This window comes from Rhinoderma darwinii, assembly GCF_050947455.1.
Source record: "Rhinoderma darwinii isolate aRhiDar2 chromosome 5 unlocalized genomic scaffold, aRhiDar2.hap1 SUPER_5_unloc_26, whole genome shotgun sequence".
Classification (NCBI taxonomy): domain Eukaryota; kingdom Metazoa; phylum Chordata; class Amphibia; order Anura; family Rhinodermatidae; genus Rhinoderma; species Rhinoderma darwinii.
The window spans coordinates 71776-92058 of NW_027461783.1; the positions used below are offsets into that span (position 1 = coordinate 71776).

At 47.6% G+C, this 20283-nt stretch overlaps 14 non-coding genes across 14 annotated transcripts; all 14 read left to right on the forward strand.

The window, feature by feature from the left end:
- The first annotated feature begins 58 nt into the window (after nucleotides 1-58).
- On the forward strand, nucleotides 59-249 carry LOC142688434 (U2 spliceosomal RNA). Its single transcript, XR_012857519.1, has one exon. It is a non-coding gene; the product is annotated as a U2 spliceosomal RNA (small nuclear RNA).
- A 1296-nt stretch (nucleotides 250-1545) lies between these two features.
- Nucleotides 1546-1736, forward strand: LOC142688435 (U2 spliceosomal RNA). The gene has a single exon (XR_012857520.1). It is a non-coding gene; the product is annotated as a U2 spliceosomal RNA (small nuclear RNA).
- Nucleotides 1737-3024: 1288 nt separating this feature from the next.
- LOC142688769 (U2 spliceosomal RNA) lies at nucleotides 3025-3215 on the forward strand. Its single transcript, XR_012857822.1, has one exon. It is a non-coding gene; the product is annotated as a U2 spliceosomal RNA (small nuclear RNA).
- A 1282-nt stretch (nucleotides 3216-4497) lies between these two features.
- LOC142688436 (U2 spliceosomal RNA) lies at nucleotides 4498-4688 on the forward strand. The gene has a single exon (XR_012857521.1). It is a non-coding gene; the product is annotated as a U2 spliceosomal RNA (small nuclear RNA).
- Nucleotides 4689-5976: 1288 nt separating this feature from the next.
- On the forward strand, nucleotides 5977-6167 carry LOC142688438 (U2 spliceosomal RNA). The gene has a single exon (XR_012857522.1). It is a non-coding gene; the product is annotated as a U2 spliceosomal RNA (small nuclear RNA).
- A 1276-nt stretch (nucleotides 6168-7443) lies between these two features.
- On the forward strand, nucleotides 7444-7634 carry LOC142688773 (U2 spliceosomal RNA). Its single transcript, XR_012857826.1, has one exon. It is a non-coding gene; the product is annotated as a U2 spliceosomal RNA (small nuclear RNA).
- A 1308-nt stretch (nucleotides 7635-8942) lies between these two features.
- LOC142688439 (U2 spliceosomal RNA) lies at nucleotides 8943-9133 on the forward strand. Its single transcript, XR_012857523.1, has one exon. It is a non-coding gene; the product is annotated as a U2 spliceosomal RNA (small nuclear RNA).
- A 1292-nt stretch (nucleotides 9134-10425) lies between these two features.
- Nucleotides 10426-10616, forward strand: LOC142688441 (U2 spliceosomal RNA). The gene has a single exon (XR_012857525.1). It is a non-coding gene; the product is annotated as a U2 spliceosomal RNA (small nuclear RNA).
- Nucleotides 10617-11904: 1288 nt separating this feature from the next.
- Nucleotides 11905-12095, forward strand: LOC142688442 (U2 spliceosomal RNA). The gene has a single exon (XR_012857526.1). It is a non-coding gene; the product is annotated as a U2 spliceosomal RNA (small nuclear RNA).
- A 1276-nt stretch (nucleotides 12096-13371) lies between these two features.
- LOC142688443 (U2 spliceosomal RNA) lies at nucleotides 13372-13562 on the forward strand. The gene has a single exon (XR_012857527.1). It is a non-coding gene; the product is annotated as a U2 spliceosomal RNA (small nuclear RNA).
- Nucleotides 13563-14846: 1284 nt separating this feature from the next.
- Nucleotides 14847-15037, forward strand: LOC142688444 (U2 spliceosomal RNA). Its single transcript, XR_012857528.1, has one exon. It is a non-coding gene; the product is annotated as a U2 spliceosomal RNA (small nuclear RNA).
- A 1272-nt stretch (nucleotides 15038-16309) lies between these two features.
- LOC142688767 (U2 spliceosomal RNA) lies at nucleotides 16310-16500 on the forward strand. The gene has a single exon (XR_012857821.1). It is a non-coding gene; the product is annotated as a U2 spliceosomal RNA (small nuclear RNA).
- Nucleotides 16501-17792: 1292 nt separating this feature from the next.
- On the forward strand, nucleotides 17793-17983 carry LOC142688445 (U2 spliceosomal RNA). Its single transcript, XR_012857529.1, has one exon. It is a non-coding gene; the product is annotated as a U2 spliceosomal RNA (small nuclear RNA).
- Nucleotides 17984-19279: 1296 nt separating this feature from the next.
- Nucleotides 19280-19470, forward strand: LOC142688446 (U2 spliceosomal RNA). The gene has a single exon (XR_012857530.1). It is a non-coding gene; the product is annotated as a U2 spliceosomal RNA (small nuclear RNA).
- The last annotated feature ends 813 nt before the right edge of the window (nucleotides 19471-20283 follow it).

Consider the following 20283-nt stretch of genomic DNA (forward strand, 5'->3'; position numbering starts at 1 on the left):
TGCAAGGGCTGAACAGCAGTATCGGGCAGGCTCGGGCAACGCGCGGCCCGTTCGGGTTATCGCTTCTCGGCCTTTTGGCTAAGATCAAGTGTAGTATCTGTTCTTATCAGTTTAATATCTGATACGTCCCCTATCTGGGGACCATATATTAAATGGATTTTTAGAACAGGGAGATGGAAATAGAGCTTGCTCTGTCCACTCCACGCATTGACCTGGTATTGCAGTATTTCCAGGACCGGTGCACCCTTTCCTTATGTGTTGACTAAAAGCAGATTCCAAAAGTGTTTTTTGTCTTTGCTATTGTTTCTGTCTTTCTGAAGGGATCTCCCCTTTTAATCCCATTATTTCAACACCTGTTGGACAATGCATGAGTGATAATGAGCTCATTGATTAAATGCAATTAATGAATAGATTGCCACCTCTTGTTGTGTGTCGTCTGTGTTTCTGTGTTTCCGGCATTTCACATTGGAACACCTCATTCACCTTCCTTGTCTTCTCTCCGCCCTCCCTTTTAGGTAAGTTAAAGAGCTGCACCTGAGCCAGCCACTGATTGATTGATTGATTGATTGATTGATTGATTGATTGATTGATTGATTGATTGATTGATGCAGCACAACAGTCAAATAGTGGAGTGGAGTAGGGGAACAGCAAACAGCCAATAAAGCAGCCCGCCCGCTCGCCTGCCCGCCACAATGGACCTACCTGTGTACACTAGATGGATGTGATGGAATGTACTGTCGTCCCTACATTTCAAGAAGAAGTAAGAATTGCAGTTGCAACAAAGCCTTGCTTGCCTACAAAGAGAGCAGCAATTTGGATTTGTTACTATGTTACCTAGAAGAATAACAAACTGTGCAAGGATGGAGGTTGTAGGAGCAAGGAGAAGTTGTCTGTAAAGTTGGTGGATGCCTATTTTCCATTTTGCAGTCCCTTGTCTCCCTCTTGTGGCCTCCTGGAGGCAACTAGCTGTGCAAAAAAAAGACAGCCTGGCGGCCGGCTGTTGCAGTGTTGCCCTCTCAGGCAACACTGAGTGACTGACTGAGCCTCACCGTCTTATATAAAGTTCAGACGGAACTTTGCACGTGTCATAGTGGAGCCCTCAGGATTCCAGAGCCAGCTTTCTGACATCATAATGGGGCCTCAGAGATAAAAGCCTGGGCCCAGGCAGTGTTGGTCAGTGCTGCTCAGCAGGCAGCACTGGACTGGACTGGATTACAGCTGATACAAGGTGTGAAGGAACAAGGGGTGGCTGTGGGCATGCACTTGCTGCCGCTGCCAGTGTTTATCTGCATGGCAGCAGGGCATTTGGGCGTTGCCAGGAAGGCGTTTTTATGTAGATTCCTCCTCTTTCAGCACTGCATTGTGGTGCAAGCAAAAGAAGCAAATCCTGTCTGGCTTCCTCTCCGGCCTTTATTCACCTCCCGTGTAGCTGTGAGTGTGTGAGCCTGCAGGGCCCCATGGAATTGCCTAGAAGTAGGCTGAATCGCTGCAAGGGCTGAACAGCAGTATCGGGCAGGCTCGGGCAACGCGCGGCCCGTTCGGGTTATCGCTTCTCGGCCTTTTGGCTAAGATCAAGTGTAGTATCTGTTCTTATCAGTTTAATATCTGATACGTCCCCTATCTGGGGACCATATATTAAATGGATTTTTAGAACAGGGAGATGGAAATAGAGCTTGCTCTGTCCACTCCACGCATTGACCTGGTATTGCAGTATTTCCAGGACCGGTGCACCCTTTCCTTATGTGTTGACTAAAAGCAGATTCCAAAAGTGTTTTTTGTCTTTGCTATTGTTTCTGTCTTTCTGAAGGGATCTCCCCTTTTAATCCCATTATTTCAACACCTGTTGGACAATGCATGAGTGATAATGAGCTCATTGATTAAATGCAATTAATGAATAGATTGCCACCTCTTGTTGTGTGTCGTCTGTGTTTCTGTGTTTCCGGCATTTCACATTGGAACACCTCATTCACCTTCCTTGTCTTCTCTCCGCCCTCCCTTTTAGGTAAGTTAAAGAGCTGCACCTGAGCCAGCCACTGATTGATTGATTGATTGATTGATTGATTGATTGATTGATTGATTGATTGATGCAGCACAACAGTCAAATAGTGGAGTGGAGTAGGGGAACAGCAAACAGCCAATAAAGCAGCCCGCCCGCTCGCCTGCCCGCCACAATGGACCTACCTGTGTACACTAGATGGATGTGATGGAATGTACTGTCGTCCCTACATTTCAAGAAGAAGTAAGAATTGCAGTTGCAACAAAGCCTTGCTTGCCTACAAAGAGAGCAGCAATTTGGATTTGTTACTATGTTACCTAGAAGAATAACAAACTGTGCAAGGATGGAGGTTGTAGGAGCAAGGAGAAGTTGTCTGTAAAGTTGGTGGATGCCTATTTTCCATTTTGCAGTCCCTTGTCTCCCTCTTGTGGCCTCCTGGAGGCAACTAGCTGTGCAAAAAAAAGACAGCCTGGCGGCCGGCTGTTGCAGTGTTGCCCTCTCAGGCAACACTGAGTGACTGACTGAGCCTCACCGTCTTATATAAAGTTCAGACGGAACTTTGCACGTGTCATAGTGGAGCCCTCAGGATTCCAGAGCCAGCTTTCTGACATCATAATGGGGCCTCAGAGATAAAAGCCTGGGCCCAGGCAGTGTTGGTCAGTGCTGCTCATCAGGCAGCACTGGACTGGACTGGATTACAGCTGATACAAGGTGTGAAGGAACAAGGGGTGGCTGTGGGCATGCACTTGCTGCCGCTGCCAGTGTTTATCTGCATGGCAGCAGGGCATTTGGGCGTTGCCAGGAAGGCGTTTTTATGTAGATTCCTCCTCTTTCAGCACTGCATTGTGGTGCAAGCAAAAGAAGCAAATCCTGTCTGGCTTCCTCTCCGGCCTTTATTCACCTCCCGTGTAGCTGTGAGTGTGTGAGCCTGCAGGGCCCCATGGAATTGCCTAGAAGTAGGCTGAATCGCTGCAAGGGCTGAACAGCAGTATCGGGCAGGCTCGGGCAACGCGCGGCCCGTTCGGGTTATCGCTTCTCGGCCTTTTGGCTAAGATCAAGTGTAGTATCTGTTCTTATCAGTTTAATATCTGATACGTCCCCTATCTGGGGACCATATATTAAATGGATTTTTAGAACAGGGAGATGGAAATAGAGCTTGCTCTGTCCACTCCACGCATTGACCTGGTATTGCAGTATTTCCAGGACTGGTGCACCCTTTCCTTATGTGTTGACTAAAAGCAGATTCCAAAAGTGTTTTTTGTCTTTGCTATTGTTTCTGTCTTTCTGAAGGGATCTCCCCTTTTAATCCCATTATTTCAACACCTGTTGGACAATGCATGAGTGATAATGAGCTCATTGATTAAATGCAATTAATGAATAGATTGCCACCTCTTGTTGTGTGTCGTCTGTGTTTCTGTGTTTCCGGCATTTCACATTGGAACACCTCATTCACCTTCCTTGTCTTCTCTCCGCCCTCCCTTTTAGGTAAGTTAAAGAGCTGCACCTGAGCCAGCCACTGATTGATTGATTGATTGATTGATTGATTGATTGATTGATTGATTGATTGATTGATTGATTGATGCAGCACAACAGTCAAATAGTGGAGTGGAGTAGGGGAACAGCAAACAGCCAATAAAGCAGCCCGCCCGCTCGCCTGCCCGCCACAATGGACCTACCTGTGTACACTAGATGGATGTGATGGAATGTACTGTCGTCCCTACATTTCAAGAAGAAGTAAGAATTGCAGTTGCAACAAAGCCTTGCTTGCCTACAAAGAGAGCAGCAATTTGGATTTGTTACTATGTTACCTAGAAGAATAACAAACTGTGCAAGGATGGAGGTTGTAGGAGCAAGGAGAAGTTGTCTGTAAAGTTGGTGGATGCCTATTTTCCATTTTGCAGTCCCTTGTCTCCCTCTTGTGGCCTCCTGGAGGCAACTAGCTGTGCAAAAAAAAGACAGCCTGGCGGCCGGCTGTTGCAGTGTTGCCCTCTCAGGCAACACTGAGTGACTGACTGAGCCTCACCGTCTTATATAAAGTTCAGACGGAACTTTGCACGTGTCATAGTGGAGCCCTCAGGATTCCAGAGCCAGCTTTCTGACATCATAATGGGGCCTCAGAGATAAAAGCCTGGGCCCAGGCAGTGTTGGTCAGTGCTGCTCAGCAGGCAGCACTGGACTGGACTGGATTACAGCTGATACAAGGTGTGAAGGAACAAGGGGTGGCTGTGGGCATGCACTTGCTGCCGCTGCCAGTGTTTATCTGCATGGCAGCAGGGCATTTGGGCGTTGCCAGGAAGGCGTTTTTATGTAGATTCCTCGTGGTGCAAGCAAAAGAAGCAAATCCTGTCTGGCTTCCTCTCCGGCCTTTATTCACCTCCCGTGTAGCTGTGAGTGTGTGAGCCTGCAGGGCCCCATGGAATTGCCTAGAAGTAGGCTGAATCGCTGCAAGGGCTGAACAGCAGTATCGGGCAGGCTCGGGCAACGCGCGGCCCGTTCGGGTTATCGCTTCTCGGCCTTTTGGCTAAGATCAAGTGTAGTATCTGTTCTTATCAGTTTAATATCTGATACGTCCCCTATCTGGGGACCATATATTAAATGGATTTTTAGAACAGGGAGATGGAAATAGAGCTTGCTCTGTCCACTCCACGCATTGACCTGGTATTGCAGTATTTCCAGGACCGGTGCACCCTTTCCTTATGTGTTGACTAAAAGCAGATTCCAAAAGTGTTTTTTGTCTTTGCTATTGTTTCTGTCTTTCTGAAGGGATCTCCCCTTTTAATCCCATTATTTCAACACCTGTTGGACAATGCATGAGTGATAATGAGCTCATTGATTAAATGCAATTAATGAATAGATTGCCACCTCTTGTTGTGTGTCGTCTGTGTTTCTGTGTTTCCGGCATTTCACATTGGAACACCTCATTCACCTTCCTTGTCTTCTCTCCGCCCTCCCTTTTAGGTAAGTTAAAGAGCTGCACCTGAGCCAGCCACTGATTGATTGATTGATTGATTGATTGATTGATTGATTGATTGATTGATTGATGCAGCACAACAGTCAAATAGTGGAGTGGAGTAGGGGAACAGCAAACAGCCAATAAAGCAGCCCGCCCGCTCGCCTGCCCGCCACAATGGACCTACCTGTGTACACTAGATGGATGTGATGGAATGTACTGTCGTCCCTACATTTCAAGAAGAAGTAAGAATTGCAGTTGCAACAAAGCCTTGCTTGCCTACAAAGAGAGCAGCAATTTGGATTTGTTACTATGTTACCTAGAAGAATAACAAACTGTGCAAGGATGGAGGTTGTAGGAGCAAGGAGAAGTTGTCTGTAAAGTTGGTGGATGCCTATTTTCCATTTTGCAGTCCCTTGTCTCCCTCTTGTGGCCTCCTGGAGGCAACTAGCTGTGCAAAAAAAAGACAGCCTGGCGGCCGGCTGTTGCAGTGTTGCCCTCTCAGGCAACACTGAGTGACTGACTGAGCCTCACCGTCTTATATAAAGTTCAGACGGAACTTTGCACATGTCATAGTGGAGCCCTCAGGATTCCAGAGCCAGCTTTCTGACATCATAATGGGGCCTCAGAGATAAAAGCCTGGGCCCAGGCAGTGTTGGTCAGTGCTGCTCAGCAGGCAGCACTGGACTGGACTGGATTACAGCTGATACAAGGTGTGAAGGAACAAGGGGTGGCTGTGGGCATGCACTTGCTGCCGCTGCCAGTGTTTATCTGCATGGCAGCAGGGCATTTGGGCGTTGCCAGGAAGGCGTTTTTATGTAGATTCCTCCTCTTTCAGCACTGCATTGTGGTGCAAGCAAAAGAAGCAAATCCTGTCTGGCTTCCTCTCCGGCCTTTATTCACCTCCCGTGTAGCTGTGAGTGTGTGAGCCTGCAGGGCCCCATGGAATTGCCTAGAAGTAGGCTGAATCGCTGCAAGGGCTGAACAGCAGTATCGGGCAGGCTCGGGCAACGCGCGGCCCGTTCGGGTTATCGCTTCTCGGCCTTTTGGCTAAGATCAAGTGTAGTATCTGTTCTTATCAGTTTAATATCTGATACGTCCCCTATCTGGGGACCATATATTAAATGGATTTTTAGAACAGGGAGATGGAAATAGAGCTTGCTCTGTCCACTCCACGCATTGACCTGGTATTGCAGTATTTCCAGGACCGGTGCACCCTTTCCTTATGTGTTGACTAAAAGCAGATTCCAAAAGTGTTTTTTGTCTTTGCTATTGTTTCTGTCTTTCTGAAGGGATCTCCCCTTTTAATCCCATTATTTCAACACCTGTTGGACAATGCATGAGTGATAATGAGCTCATTGATTAAATGCAATTAATGAATAGATTGCCACCTCTTGTTGTGTGTCGTCTGTGTTTCTGTGTTTCCGGCATTTCACATTGGAACACCTCATTCACCTTCCTTGTCTTCTCTCCGCCCTCCCTTTTAGGTAAGTTAAAGAGCTGCACCTGAGCCAGCCACTGATTGATTGATTGATTGATTGATTGATTGATTGATTGATGCAGCACAACAGTCAAATAGTGGAGTGGAGTAGGGGAACAGCAAACAGCCAATAAAGCAGCCCGCCCGCTCGCCTGCCCGCCACAATGGACCTACCTGTGTACACTAGATGGATGTGATGGAATGTACTGTCGTCCCTACATTTCAAGAAGAAGTAAGAATTGCAGTTGCAACAAAGCCTTGCTTGCCTACAAAGAGAGCAGCAATTTGGATTTGTTACTATGTTACCTAGAAGAATAACAAACTGTGCAAGGATGGAGGTTGTAGGAGCAAGGAGAAGTTGTCTGTAAAGTTGGTGGATGCCTATTTTCCATTTTGCAGTCCCTTGTCTCCCTCTTGTGGCCTCCTGGAGGCAACTAGCTGTGCAAAAAAAAGACAGCCTGGCGGCCGGCTGTTGCAGTGTTGCCCTCTCAGGCAACACTGAGTGACTGACTGAGCCTCACCGTCTTATATAAAGTTCAGACGGAACTTTGCACGTGTCATAGTGGAGCCCTCAGGATTCCAGAGCCAGCTTTCTGACATCATAATGGGGCCTCAGAGATAAAAGCCTGGGCCCAGGCAGTGTTGGTCAGTGCTGCTCAGCAGGCAGCACTGGACTGGACTGGATTACAGCTGATACAAGGTGTGAAGGAACAAGGGGTGGCTGTGGGCATGCACTTGCTGCCGCTGCCAGTGTTTATCTGCATGGCAGCAGGGCATTTGGGCGTTGCCAGGAAGGCGTTTTTATGTAGATTCCTCCTCTTTCAGCACTGCATTGTGGTGCAAGCAAAAGAAGCAAATCCTGTCTGGCTTCCTCTCCGGCCTTTATTCACCTCCCGTGTAGCTGTGAGTGTGTGAGCCTGCAGGGCCCCATGGAATTGCCTAGAAGTAGGCTGAATCGCTGCAAGGGCTGAACAGCAGTATCGGGCAGGCTCGGGCAACGTGCGGCCCGTTCGGGTTATCGCTTCTCGGCCTTTTGGCTAAGATCAAGTGTAGTATCTGTTCTTATCAGTTTAATATCTGATACGTCCCCTATCTGGGGACCATATATTAAATGGATTTTTAGAACAGGGGGATGGAAATAGAGCTTGCTCTGTCCACTCCACGCATTGACCTGGTATTGCAGTATTTCCAGGACCGGTGCACCCTTTCCTTATGTGTTGACTAAAAGCAGATTCCAAAAGTGTTTTTTGTCTTTGCTATTGTTTCTGTCTTTCTGAAGGGATCTCCCCTTTTAATCCCATTATTTCAACACCTGTTGGACAATGCATGAGTGATAATGAGCTCATTGATTAAATGCAATTAATGAATAGATTGCCACCTCTTGTTGTGTGTCGTCTGTGTTTCTGTGTTTCCGGCATTTCACATTGGAACACCTCATTCACCTTCCTTGTCTTCTCTCCGCCCTCCCTTTTAGGTAAGTTAAAGAGCTGCACCTGAGCCAGCCACTGATTGATTGATTGATTGATTGATTGATTGATTGATTGATTGATTGATTGATTGATTGATTGATTGATTGATGCAGCACAACAGTCAAATAGTGGAGTGGAGTAGGGGAACAGCAAACAGCCAATAAAGCAGCCCGCCCGCTCGCCTGCCCGCCACAATGGACCTACCTGTGTACACTAGATGGATGTGATGGAATGTACTGTCGTCCCTACATTTCAAGAAGAAGTAAGAATTGCAGTTGCAACAAAGCCTTGCTTGCCTACAAAGAGAGCAGCAATTTGGATTTGTTACTATGTTACCTAGAAGAATAACAAACTGTGCAAGGATGGAGGTTGTAGGAGCAAGGAGAAGTTGTCTGTAAAGTTGGTGGATGCCTATTTTCCATTTTGCAGTCCCTTGTCTCCCTCTTGTGGCCTCCTGGAGGCAACTAGCTGTGCAAAAAAAAGACAGCCTGGCGGCCGGCTGTTGCAGTGTTGCCCTCTCAGGCAACACTGAGTGACTGACTGAGCCTCACCGTCTTATATAAAGTTCAGACGGAACTTTGTACGTGTCATAGTGGAGCCCTCAGGATTCCAGAGCCAGCTTTCTGACATCATAATGGGGCCTCAGAGATAAAAGCCTGGGCCCAGGCAGTGTTGGTCAGTGCTGCTCAGCAGGCAGCACTGGACTGGACTGGATTACAGCTGATACAAGGTGTGAAGGAACAAGGGGTGGCTGTGGGCATGCACTTGCTGCCGCTGCCAGTGTTTATCTGCATGGCAGCAGGGCATTTGGGCGTTGCCAGGAAGGCGTTTTTATGTAGATTCCTCCTCTTTCAGCACTGCATTGTGGTGCAAGCAAAAGAAGCAAATCCTGTCTGGCTTCCTCTCCGGCCTTTATTCACCTCCCGTGTAGCTGTGAGTGTGTGAGCCTGCAGGGCCCCATGGAATTGCCTAGAAGTAGGCTGAATCGCTGCAAGGGCTGAACAGCAGTATCGGGCAGGCTCGGGCAACGCGCGGCCCGTTCGGGTTATCGCTTCTCGGCCTTTTGGCTAAGATCAAGTGTAGTATCTGTTCTTATCAGTTTAATATCTGATACGTCCCCTATCTGGGGACCATATATTAAATGGATTTTTAGAACAGGGAGATGGAAATAGAGCTTGCTCTGTCCACTCCACGCATTGACCTGGTATTGCAGTATTTCCAGGACCGGTGCACCCTTTCCTTATGTGTTGACTAAAAGCAGATTCCAAAAGTGTTTTTTGTCTTTGCTATTGTTTCTGTCTTTCTGAAGGGATCTCCCCTTTTAATCCCATTATTTCAACACCTGTTGGACAATGCATGAGTGATAATGAGCTCATTGATTAAATGCAATTAATGAATAGATTGCCACCTCTTGTTGTGTGTCGTCTGTGTTTCTGTGTTTCCGGCATTTCACATTGGAACACCTCATTCACCTTCCTTGTCTTCTCTCCGCCCTCCCTTTTAGGTAAGTTAAAGAGCTGCACCTGAGCCAGCCACTGATTGATTGATTGATTGATTGATTGATTGATTGATTGATTGATTGATTGATTGATGCAGCACAACAGTCAAATAGTGGAGTGGAGTAGGGGAACAGCAAACAGCCAATAAAGCAGCCCGCCCGCTCGCCTTCCCGCCACAATGGACCTACCTGTGTACACTAGATGGATGTGATGGAATGTACTGTCGTCCCTACATTTCAAGAAGAAGTAAGAATTGCAGTTGCAACAAAGCCTTGCTTGCCTACAAAGAGAGCAGCAATTTGGATTTGTTACTATGTTACCTAGAAGAATAACAAACTGTGCAAGGATGGAGGTTGTAGGAGCAAGGAGAAGTTGTCTGTAAAGTTGGTGGATGCCTATTTTCCATTTTGCAGTCCCTTGTCTCCCTCTTGTGGCCTCCTGGAGGCAACTAGCTGTGCAAAAAAAAGACAGCCTGGCGGCCGGCTGTTGCAGTGTTGCCCTCTCAGGCAACACTGAGTGACTGACTGAGCCTCACCGTCTTATATAAAGTTCAGACGGAACTTTGCACGTGTCATAGTGGAGCCCTCAGGATTCCAGAGCCAGCTTTCTGACATCATAATGGGGCCTCAGAGATAAAAGCCTGGGCCCAGGCAGTGTTGGTCAGTGCTGCTCAGCAGGCAGCACTGGACTGGACTGGATTACAGCTGATACAAGGTGTGAAGGAACAAGGGGTGGCTGTGGGCATGCACTTGCTGCCGCTGCCAGTGTTTATCTGCATGGCAGCAGGGCATTTGGGCGTTGCCAGGAAGGCGTTTTTATGTAGATTCCTCCTCTTTCAGCACTGCATTGTGGTGCAAGCAAAAGAAGCAAATCCTGTCTGGCTTCCTCTCCGGCCTTTATTCACCTCCCGTGTAGCTGTGAGTGTGTGAGCCTGCAGGGCCCCATGGAATTGCCTAGAAGTAGGCTGAATCGCTGCAAGGGCTGAACAGCAGTATCGGGCAGGCTCGGGCAACGCGCGGCCCGTTCGGGTTATCGCTTCTCGGCCTTTTGGCTAAGATCAAGTGTAGTATCTGTTCTTATCAGTTTAATATCTGATACGTCCCCTATCTGGGGACCATATATTAAATGGATTTTTAGAACAGGGAGATGGAAATAGAGCTTGCTCTGTCCACTCCACGCATTGACCTGGTATTGCAGTATTTCCAGGACCGGTGCACCCTTTCCTTATGTGTTGACTAAAAGCAGATTCCAAAAGTGTTTTTTGTCTTTGCTATTGTTTCTGTCTTTCTGAAGGGATCTCCCCTTTTAATCCCATTATTTCAACACCTGTTGGACAATGCATGAGTGATAATGAGCTCATTGATTAAATGCAATTAATGAATAGATTGCCACCTCTTGTTGTGTGTCGTCTGTGTTTCTGTGTTTCCGGCATTTCACATTGGAACACCTCATTCACCTTCCTTGTCTTCTCTCCGCCCTCCCTTTTAGGTAAGTTAAAGAGCTGCACCTGAGCCAGCCACTGATTGATTGATTGATTGATTGATTGATTGATTGATTGATTGATTGATTGATGCAGCACAACAGTCAAATAGTGGAGTGGAGTAGGGGAACAGCAAACAGCCAATAAAGCAGCCCGCCCGCTCGCCTGCCCGCCACAATGGACCTACCTGTGTACACTAGATGGATGTGATGGAATGTACTGTCGTCCCTACATTTCAAGAAGAAGTAAGAATTGCAGTTGCAACAAAGCCTTGCTTGCCTACAAAGAGAGCAGCAATTTGGATTTGTTACTATGTTACCTAGAAGAATAACAAACTGTGCAAGGATGGAGGTTGTAGGAGCAAGGAGAAGTTGTCTGTAAAGTTGGTGGATGCCTATTTTCCATTTTGCAGTCCCTTGTCTCCCTCTTGTGGCCTCCTGGAGGCAACTAGCTGTGCAAAAAAAAGACAGCCTGGCGGCCGGCTGTTGCAGTGTTGCCCTCTCAGGCAACACTGAGTGACTGACTGAGCCTCACCGTCTTATATAAAGTTCAGACGGAACTTTGCACGTGTCATAGTGGAGCCCTCAGGATTCCAGAGCCAGCTTTCTGACATCATAATGGGGCCTCAGAGATAAAAGCCTGGGCCCAGGCAGTGTTGGTCAGTGCTGCTCAGCAGGCAGCACTGGACTGGACTGGATTACAGCTGATACAAGGTGTGAAGGAACAAGGGGTGGCTGTGGGCATGCACTTGCTGCCGCTGCCAGTGTTTATCTGCATGGCAGCAGGGCATTTGGGCGTTGCCAGGAAGGCGTTTTTATGTAGATTCCTCCTCTTTCAGCACTGCATTGTGGTGCAAGCAAAAGAAGCAAATCCTGTCTGGCTTCCTCTCCGGCCTTTATTCACCTCCCGTGTAGCTGTGAGTGTGTGAGCCTGCAGGGCCCCATGGAATTGCCTAGAAGTAGGCTGAATCGCTGCAAGGGCTGAACAGCAGTATCGGGCAGGCTCGGGCAACGCGCGGCCCGTTCGGGTTATCGCTTCTCGGCCTTTTGGCTAAGATCAAGTGTAGTATCTGTTCTTATCAGTTTAATATCTGATACGTCCCCTATCTGGGGACCATATATTAAATGGATTTTTAGAACAGGGAGATGGAAATAGAGCTTGCTCTGTCCACTCCACGCATTGACCTGGTATTGCAGTATTTCCAGGACCGGTGCACCCTTTCCTTATGTGTTGACTAAAAGCAGATTCCAAAAGTGTTTTTTGTCTTTGCTATTGTTTCTGTCTTTCTGAAGGGATCTCCCCTTTTAATCCCATTATTTCAACACCTGTTGGACAATGCATGAGTGATAATGAGCTCATTGATTAAATGCAATTAATGAATAGATTGCCACCTCTTGTTGTGTGTCGTCTGTGTTTCTGTGTTTCCGGCATTTCACATTGGAACACCTCATTCACCTTCCTTGTCTTCTCTCCGCCCTCCCTTTTAGGTAAGTTAAAGAGCTGCACCTGAGCCAGCCACTGATTGATTGATTGATTGATTGATTGATTGATTGATTGATGCAGCACAACAGTCAAATAGTGGAGTGGAGTAGGGGAACAGCAAACAGCCAATAAAGCAGCCCGCCCGCTCGCCTGCCCGCCACAATGGACCTACCTGTGTACACTAGATGGATGTGATGGAATGTACTGTCGTCCCTACATTTCAAGAAGAAGTAAGAATTGCAGTTGCAACAAAGCCTTGCTTGCCTACAAAGAGAGCAGCAATTTGGATTTGTTACTATGTTACCTAGAAGAATAACAAACTGTGCAAGGATGGAGGTTGTAGGAGCAAGGAGAAGTTGTCTGTAAAGTTGGTGGATGCCTATTTTCCATTTTGCAGTCCCTTGTCTCCCTCTTGTGGCCTCCTGGAGGCAACTAGCTGTGCAAAAAAAAGACAGCCTGGCGGCCGGCTGTTGCAGTGTTGCCCTCTCAGGCAACACTGAGTGACTGACTGAGCCTCACCGTCTTATATAAAGTTCAGACGGAACTTTGCACGTGTCATAGTGGAGCCCTCAGGATTCCAGAGCCAGCTTTCTGACATCATAATGGGGCCTCAGAGATAAAAGCCTGGGCCCAGGCAGTGTTGGTCAGTGCTGCTCAGCAGGCAGCACTGGACTGGACTGGATTACAGCTGATACAAGGTGTGAAGGAACAAGGGGTGGCTGTGGGCATGCACTTGCTGCCGCTGCCAGTGTTTATCTGCATGGCAGCAGGGCATTTGGGCGTTGCCAGGAAGGCGTTTTTATGTAGATTCCTCCTCTTTCAGCACTGCATTGTGGTGCAAGCAAAAGAAGCAAATCCTGTCTGGCTTCCTCTCCGGCCTTTATTCACCTCCCGTGTAGCTGTGAGTGTGTGAGCCTGCAGGGCCCCATGGAATTGCCTAGAAGTAGGCTGAATCGCTGCAAGGGCTGAACAGCAGTATCGGGCAGGCTCGGGCAACGCGCGGCCCGTTCGGGTTATCGCTTCTCGGCCTTTTGGCTAAGATCAAGTGTAGTATCTGTTCTTATCAGTTTAATATCTGATACGTCCCCTATCTGGGGACCATATATTAAATGGATTTTTAGAACAGGGAGATGGAAATAGAGCTTGCTCTGTCCACTCCACGCATTGACCTGGTATTGCAGTATTTCCAGGACCGGTGCACCCTTTCCTTATGTGTTGACTAAAAGCAGATTCCAAAAGTGTTTTTTGTCTTTGCTATTGTTTCTGTCTTTCTGAAGGGATCTCCCCTTTTAATCCCATTATTTCAACACCTGTTGGACAATGCATGAGTGATAATGAGCTCATTGATTAAATGCAATTAATGAATAGATTGCCACCTCTTGTTGTGTGTCGTCTGTGTTTCTGTGTTTCCGGCATTTCACATTGGAACACCTCATTCACCTTCCTTGTCTTCTCTCCGCCCTCCCTTTTAGGTAAGTTAAAGAGCTGCACCTGAGCCAGCCACTGATTGATTGATTGATTGATTGATTGATTGATTGATTGATTGATTGATGCAGCACAACAGTCAAATAGTGGAGTGGAGTAGGGGAACAGCAAACAGCCAATAAAGCAGCCCGCCCGCTCGCCTGCCCGCCACAATGGACCTACCTGTGTACACTAGATGGATGTGATGGAATGTACTGTCGTCCCTACATTTCAAGAAGAAGTAAGAATTGCAGTTGCAACAAAGCCTTGCTTGCCTACAAAGAGAGCAGCAATTTGGATTTGTTACTATGTTACCTAGAAGAATAACAAACTGTGCAAGGATGGAGGTTGTAGGAGCAAGGAGAAGTTGTCTGTAAAGTTGGTGGATGCCTATTTTCCATTTTGCAGTCCCTTGTCTCCCTCTTGTGGCCTCCTGGAGGCAACTAGCTGTGCAAAAAAAAGACAGCCTGGCGGCCGGCTGTTGCAGTGTTGCCCTCTCAGGCAACACTGAGTGACTGACTGAGCCTCACCGTCTTATATAAAGTTCAGACGGAACTTTGCACGTGTCATAGTGGAGCCCTCAGGATTCCAGAGCCAGCTTTCTGACATCATAATGGGGCCTCAGAGATAAAAGCCTGGGCCCAGGCAGTGTTGGTCAGTGCTGCTCAGCAGGCAGCACTGGACTGGACTGGATTACAGCTGATACAAGGTGTGAAGGAACAAGGGGTGGCTGTGGGCATGCACTTGCTGCCGCTGCCAGTGTTTATCTGCATGGCAGCAGGGCATTTGGGCGTTGCCAGGAAGGCGTTTTTATGTAGATTCCTCCTCTTTCAGCACTGCATTGTGGTGCAAGCAAAAGAAGCAAATCCTGTCTGGCTTCCTCTCCGGCCTTTATTCACCTCCCGTGTAGCTGTGAGTGTGTGAGCCTGCAGGGCCCCATGGAATTGCCTAGAAGTAGGCTGAATCGCTGCAAGGGCTGAACAGCAGTATCGGGCAGGCTCGGGCAACGCGCGGCCCGTTCGGGTTATCGCTTCTCGGCCTTTTGGCTAAGATCAAGTGTAGTATCTGTTCTTATCAGTTTAATATCTGATACGTCCCCTATCTGGGGACCATATATTAAATGGATTTTTAGAACAGGGAGATGGAAATAGAGCTTGCTCTGTCCACTCCACGCATTGACCTGGTATTGCAGTATTTCCAGGACCGGTGCACCCTTTCCTTATGTGTTGACTAAAAGCAGATTCCAAAAGTGTTTTTTGTCTTTGCTATTGTTTCTGTCTTTCTGAAGGGATCTCCCCTTTTAATCCCATTATTTCAACACCTGTTGGACAATGCATGAGTGATAATGAGCTCATTGATTAAATGCAATTAATGAATAGATTGCCACCTCTTGTTGTGTGTCGTCTGTGTTTCTGTGTTTCCGGCATTTCACATTGGAACACCTCATTCACCTTCCTTGTCTTCTCTCCGCCCTCCCTTTTAGGTAAGTTAAAGAGCTGCACCTGAGCCAGCCACTGATTGGATGATTGATTGATTGATTGATTGATTGATGCAGCACAACAGTCAAATAGTGGAGTGGAGTAGGGGAACAGCAAACAGCCAATAAAGCAGCCCGCCCGCTCGCCTGCCCGCCACAATGGACCTACCTGTGTACACTAGATGGATGTGATGGAATGTACTGTCGTCCCTACACTTCAAGAAGAAGTAAGAATTGCAGTTGCAACAAAGCCTTGCTTGCCTACAAAGAGAGCAGCAATTTGGATTTGTTACTATGTTACCTAGAAGAATAACAAACTGTGCAAGGATGGAGGTTGTAGGAGCAAGGAGAAGTTGTCTGTAAAGTTGGTGGATGCCTATTTTCCATTTTGCAGTCCCTTGTCTCCCTCTTGTGGCCTCCTGGAGGCAACTAGCTGTGCAAAAAAAAGACAGCCTGGCGGCCGGCTGTTGCAGTGTTGCCCTCTCAGGCAACACTGAGTGACTGACTGAGCCTCACCGTCTTATATAAAGTTCAGACGGAACTTTGCACGTGTCATAGTGGAGCCCTCAGGATTCCAGAGCCAGCTTTCTGACATCATAATGGGGCCTCAGAGATAAAAGCCTGGGCCCAGGCAGTGTTGGTCAGTGCTGCTCAGCAGGCAGCACTGGACTGGACTGGATTACAGCTGATACAAGGTGTGAAGGAACAAGGGGTGGCTGTGGGCATGCACTTGCTGCCGCTGCCAGTGTTTATCTGCATGGCAGCAGGGCATTTGGGCGTTGCCAGGAAGGCGTTTTTATGTAGATTCCTCCTCTTTCAGCACTGCATTGTGGTGCAAGCAAAAGAAGCAAATCCTGTCTGGCTTCCTCTCCGGCCTTTATTCACCTCCCGTGTAGCTGTGAGTGTGTGAGCCTGCAGGGCCCCATGGAATTGCCTAGAAGTAGGCTGAATCGCTGCAAGGGCTGAACAGCAGTATCGGGCAGGCTCGGGCAACGCGCGGCCCGTTCGGGTTATCGCTTCTCGGCCTTTTGGCTAAGATCAAGTGTAGTATCTGTTCTTATCAGTTTAATATCTGATACGTCCCCTATCTGGGGACCATATATTAAATGGATTTTTAGAACAGGGAGATGGAAATAGAGCTTGCTCTGTCCACTCCACGCATTGACCTGGTATTGCAGTATTTCCAGGACCGGTGCACATTTTCCTTATGTGTTGACTAAAAGCAGATTCCAAAAGTGTTTTTTGTCTTTGCTATTGTTTCTGTCTTTCTGAAGGGATCTCCCCTTTTAATCCCATTATTTCAACACCTGTTGGACAATGCATGAGTGATAATGAGCTCATTGATTAAATGCAATTAATGAATAGATTGCCACCTCTTGTTGTGTGTCGTCTGTGTTTCTGTGTTTCCGGCATTTCACATTGGAACACCTCATTCACCTTCCTTGTCTTCTCTCCGCCCTCCCTTTTAGGTAAGTTAAAGAGCTGCACCTGAGCCAGCCACTGATTGATTGATTGATTGATTGATTGATTGATTGATTGATTGATTGATTGATTGATGCAGCACAACAGTCAAATAGTGGAGTGGAGTAGGGGAACAGCAAACAGCCAATAAAGCAGCCCGCCCGCTCGCCTGCCCGCCACAATGGACCTACCTGTGTACACTAGATGGATGTGATGGAATGTACTGTCGTCCCTACATTTCAAGAAGAAGTAAGAATTGCAGTTGCAACAAAGCCTTGCTTGCCTACAAAGAGAGCAGCAATTTGGATTTGTTACTATGTTACCTAGAAGAATAACAAACTGTGCAAGGATGTAGGTTGTAGGAGCAAGGAGAAGTTGTCTGTAAAGTTGGTGGATGCCTATTTTCCATTTTGCAGTCCCTTGTCTCCCTCTTGTGGCCTCCTGGAGGCAACTAGCTGTGCAAAAAAAAGACAGCCTGGCGGCCGGCTGTTGCAGTGTTGCCCTCTCAGGCAACACTGAGTGACTGACTGAGCCTCACCGTCTTATATAAAGTTCAGACGGAACTTTGCACGTGTCATAGTGGAGCCCTCAGGATTCCAGAGCCAGCTTTCTGACATCATAATGGGGCCTCAGAGATAAAAGCCTGGGCCCAGGCAGTGTTGGTCAGTGCTGCTCAGCAGGCAGCACTGGACTGGACTGGATTACAGCTGATACAAGGTGTGAAGGAACAAGGGGTGGCTGTGGGCATGCACTTTCTGCCGCTGCCAGTGTTTATCTGCATGGCAGCAGGGCATTTGGGCGTTGCCAGGAAGGCGTTTTTATGTAGATTCCTCCTCTTTCAGCACTGCATTGTGGTGCAAGCAAAAGAAGCAAATCCTGTCTGGCTTCCTCTCCGGCCTTTATTCACCTCCCGTGTAGCTGTGAGTGTGTGAGCCTGCAGGGCCCCATGGAATTGCCTAGAAGTAGGCTGAATCGCTGCAAGGGCTGAACAGCAGTATCGGGCAGGCTCGGGCAACGCGCGGCCCGTTCGGGTTATCGCTTCTCGGCCTTTTGGCTAAGATCAAGTGTAGTATCTGTTCTTATCAGTTTAATATCTGATACGTCCCCTATCTGGGGACCATATATTAAATGGATTTTTAGAACAGGGAGATGGAAATAGAGCTTGCTCTGTCCACTCCACGCATTGACCTGGTATTGCAGTATTTCCAGGACCGGTGCACCCTTTCCTTATGTGTTGACTAAAAGCAGATTCCAAAAGTGTTTTTTGTCTTTGCTATTGTTTCTGTCTTTCTGAAGGGATCTCCCCTTTTAATCCCATTATTTCAACACCTGTTGGACAATGCATGAGTGATAATGAGCTCATTGATTAAATGCAATTAATGAATAGATTGCCACCTCTTGTTGTGTGTCGTCTGTGTTTCTGTGTTTCCGGCATTTCACATTGGAACACCTCATTCACCTTCCTTGTCTTCTCTCCGCCCTCCCTTTTAGGTAAGTTAAAGAGCTGCACCTGAGCCAGCCACTGATTGATTGATTGATTGATTGATTGATTGATTGATTGATTGATTGATTGATTGATTGATGCAGCACAACAGTCAAATAGTGGAGTGGAGTAGGGGAACAGCAAACAGCCAATAAAGCAGCCCGCCCGCTCGCCTGCCCGCCACAATGGACCTACCTGTGTACACTAGATGGATGTGATGGAATGTACTGTCGTCCCTACATTTCAAGAAGAAGTAAGAATTGCAGTTGCAACAAAGCCTTGCTTGCCTACAAAGAGAGCAGCAATTTGGATTTGTTACTATGTTACCTAGAAGAATAACAAACTGTGCAAGGATGGAGGTTGTAGGAGCAAGGAGAAGTTGTCTGTAAAGTTGGTGGATGCCTATTTTCCATTTTGCAGTCCCTTGTCTCCCTCTTGTGGCCTCCTGGAGGCAACTAGCTGTGCAAAAAAAAGACAGCCTGGCGGCCGGCTGTTGCAGTGTTGCCCTCTCAGGCAACACTGAGTGACTGACTGAGCCTCACCGTCTTATATAAAGTTCAGACGGAACTTTGCACGTGTCATAGTGGAGCCCTCAGGATTCCAGAGCCAGCTTTCTGACATCATAATGGGGCCTCAGAGATAAAAGCCTGGGCCCAGGCAGTGTTGGTCAGTGCTGCTCAGCAGGCAGCACTGGACTGGACTGGATTACAGCTGATACAAGGTGTGAAGGAACAAGGGGTGGCTGTGGGCATGCACTTGCTGCCGCTGCCAGTGTTTATCTGCATGGCAGCAGGGCATTTGGGCGTTGCCAGGAAGGCGTTTTTATGTAGATTCCTCCTCTTTCAGCACTGCATTGTGGTGCAAGCAAAAGAAGCAAATCCTGTCTGGCTTCCTCTCCGGCCTTTATTCACCTCCCGTGTAGCTGTGAGTGTGTGAGCCTGCAGGGCCCCATGGAATTGCCTAGAAGTAGGCTGAATCGCTGCAAGGGCTGAACAGCAGTATCGGGCAGGCTCGGGCAACGCGCGGCCCGTTCGGGTTATCGCTTCTCGGCCTTTTGGCTAAGATCAAGTGTAGTATCTGTTCTTATCAGTTTAATATCTGATACGTCCCCTATCTGGGGACCATATATTAAATGGATTTTTAGAACAGGGAGATGGAAATAGAGCTTGCTCTGTCCACTCCACGCATTGACCTGGTATTGCAGTATTTCCAGGACCGGTGCACCCTTTCCTTATGTGTTGACTAAAAGCAGATTCCAAAAGTGTTTTTTTGTCTTTGCTATTGTTTCTGTCTTTCTGAAGGGATCTCCCCTTTTAATCCCATTATTTCAACACCTGTTGGACAATGCATGAGTGATAATGAGCTCATTGATTAAATGCAATTAATGAATAGATTGCCACCTCTTGTTGTGTGTCGTCTGTGTTTCTGTGTTTCCGGCATTTCACATTGGAACACCTCATTCACCTTCCTTGTCTTCTCTCCGCCCTCCCTTTTAGGTAAGTTAAAGAGCTGCACCTGAGCCAGCCACTGATTGATTGATTGATTGATTGATTGATTGATTGATTGATTGATTGATTGATTGATTGATTGATTGATTGATGCAGCACAACAGTCAAATAGTGGAGTGGAGTAGGGGAACAGCAAACAGCCAATAAAGCAGCCCGCCCGCTCGCCTGCCCGCCACAATGGACCTACCTGTGTACACTAGATGGATGTGATGGAATGTACTGTCGTCCCTACATTTCAAGAAGAAGTAAGAATTACAGTTGCAACAAAGCCTTGCTTGCCTACAAAGAGAGCAGCAATTTGGATTTGTTACTATGTTACCTAGAAGAATAACAAACTGTGCAAGGATGGAGGTTGTAGGAGCAAGGAGAAGTTGTCTGTAAAGTTGGTGGATGCCTATTTTCCATTTTGCAGTCCCTTGTCTCCCTCTTGTGGCCTCCTGGAGGCAACTAGCTGTGCAAAAAAAAGACAGCCTGGCGGCCGGCTGTTGCAGTGTTGCCCTCTCAGGCAACACTGAGTGACTGACTGAGCCTCAC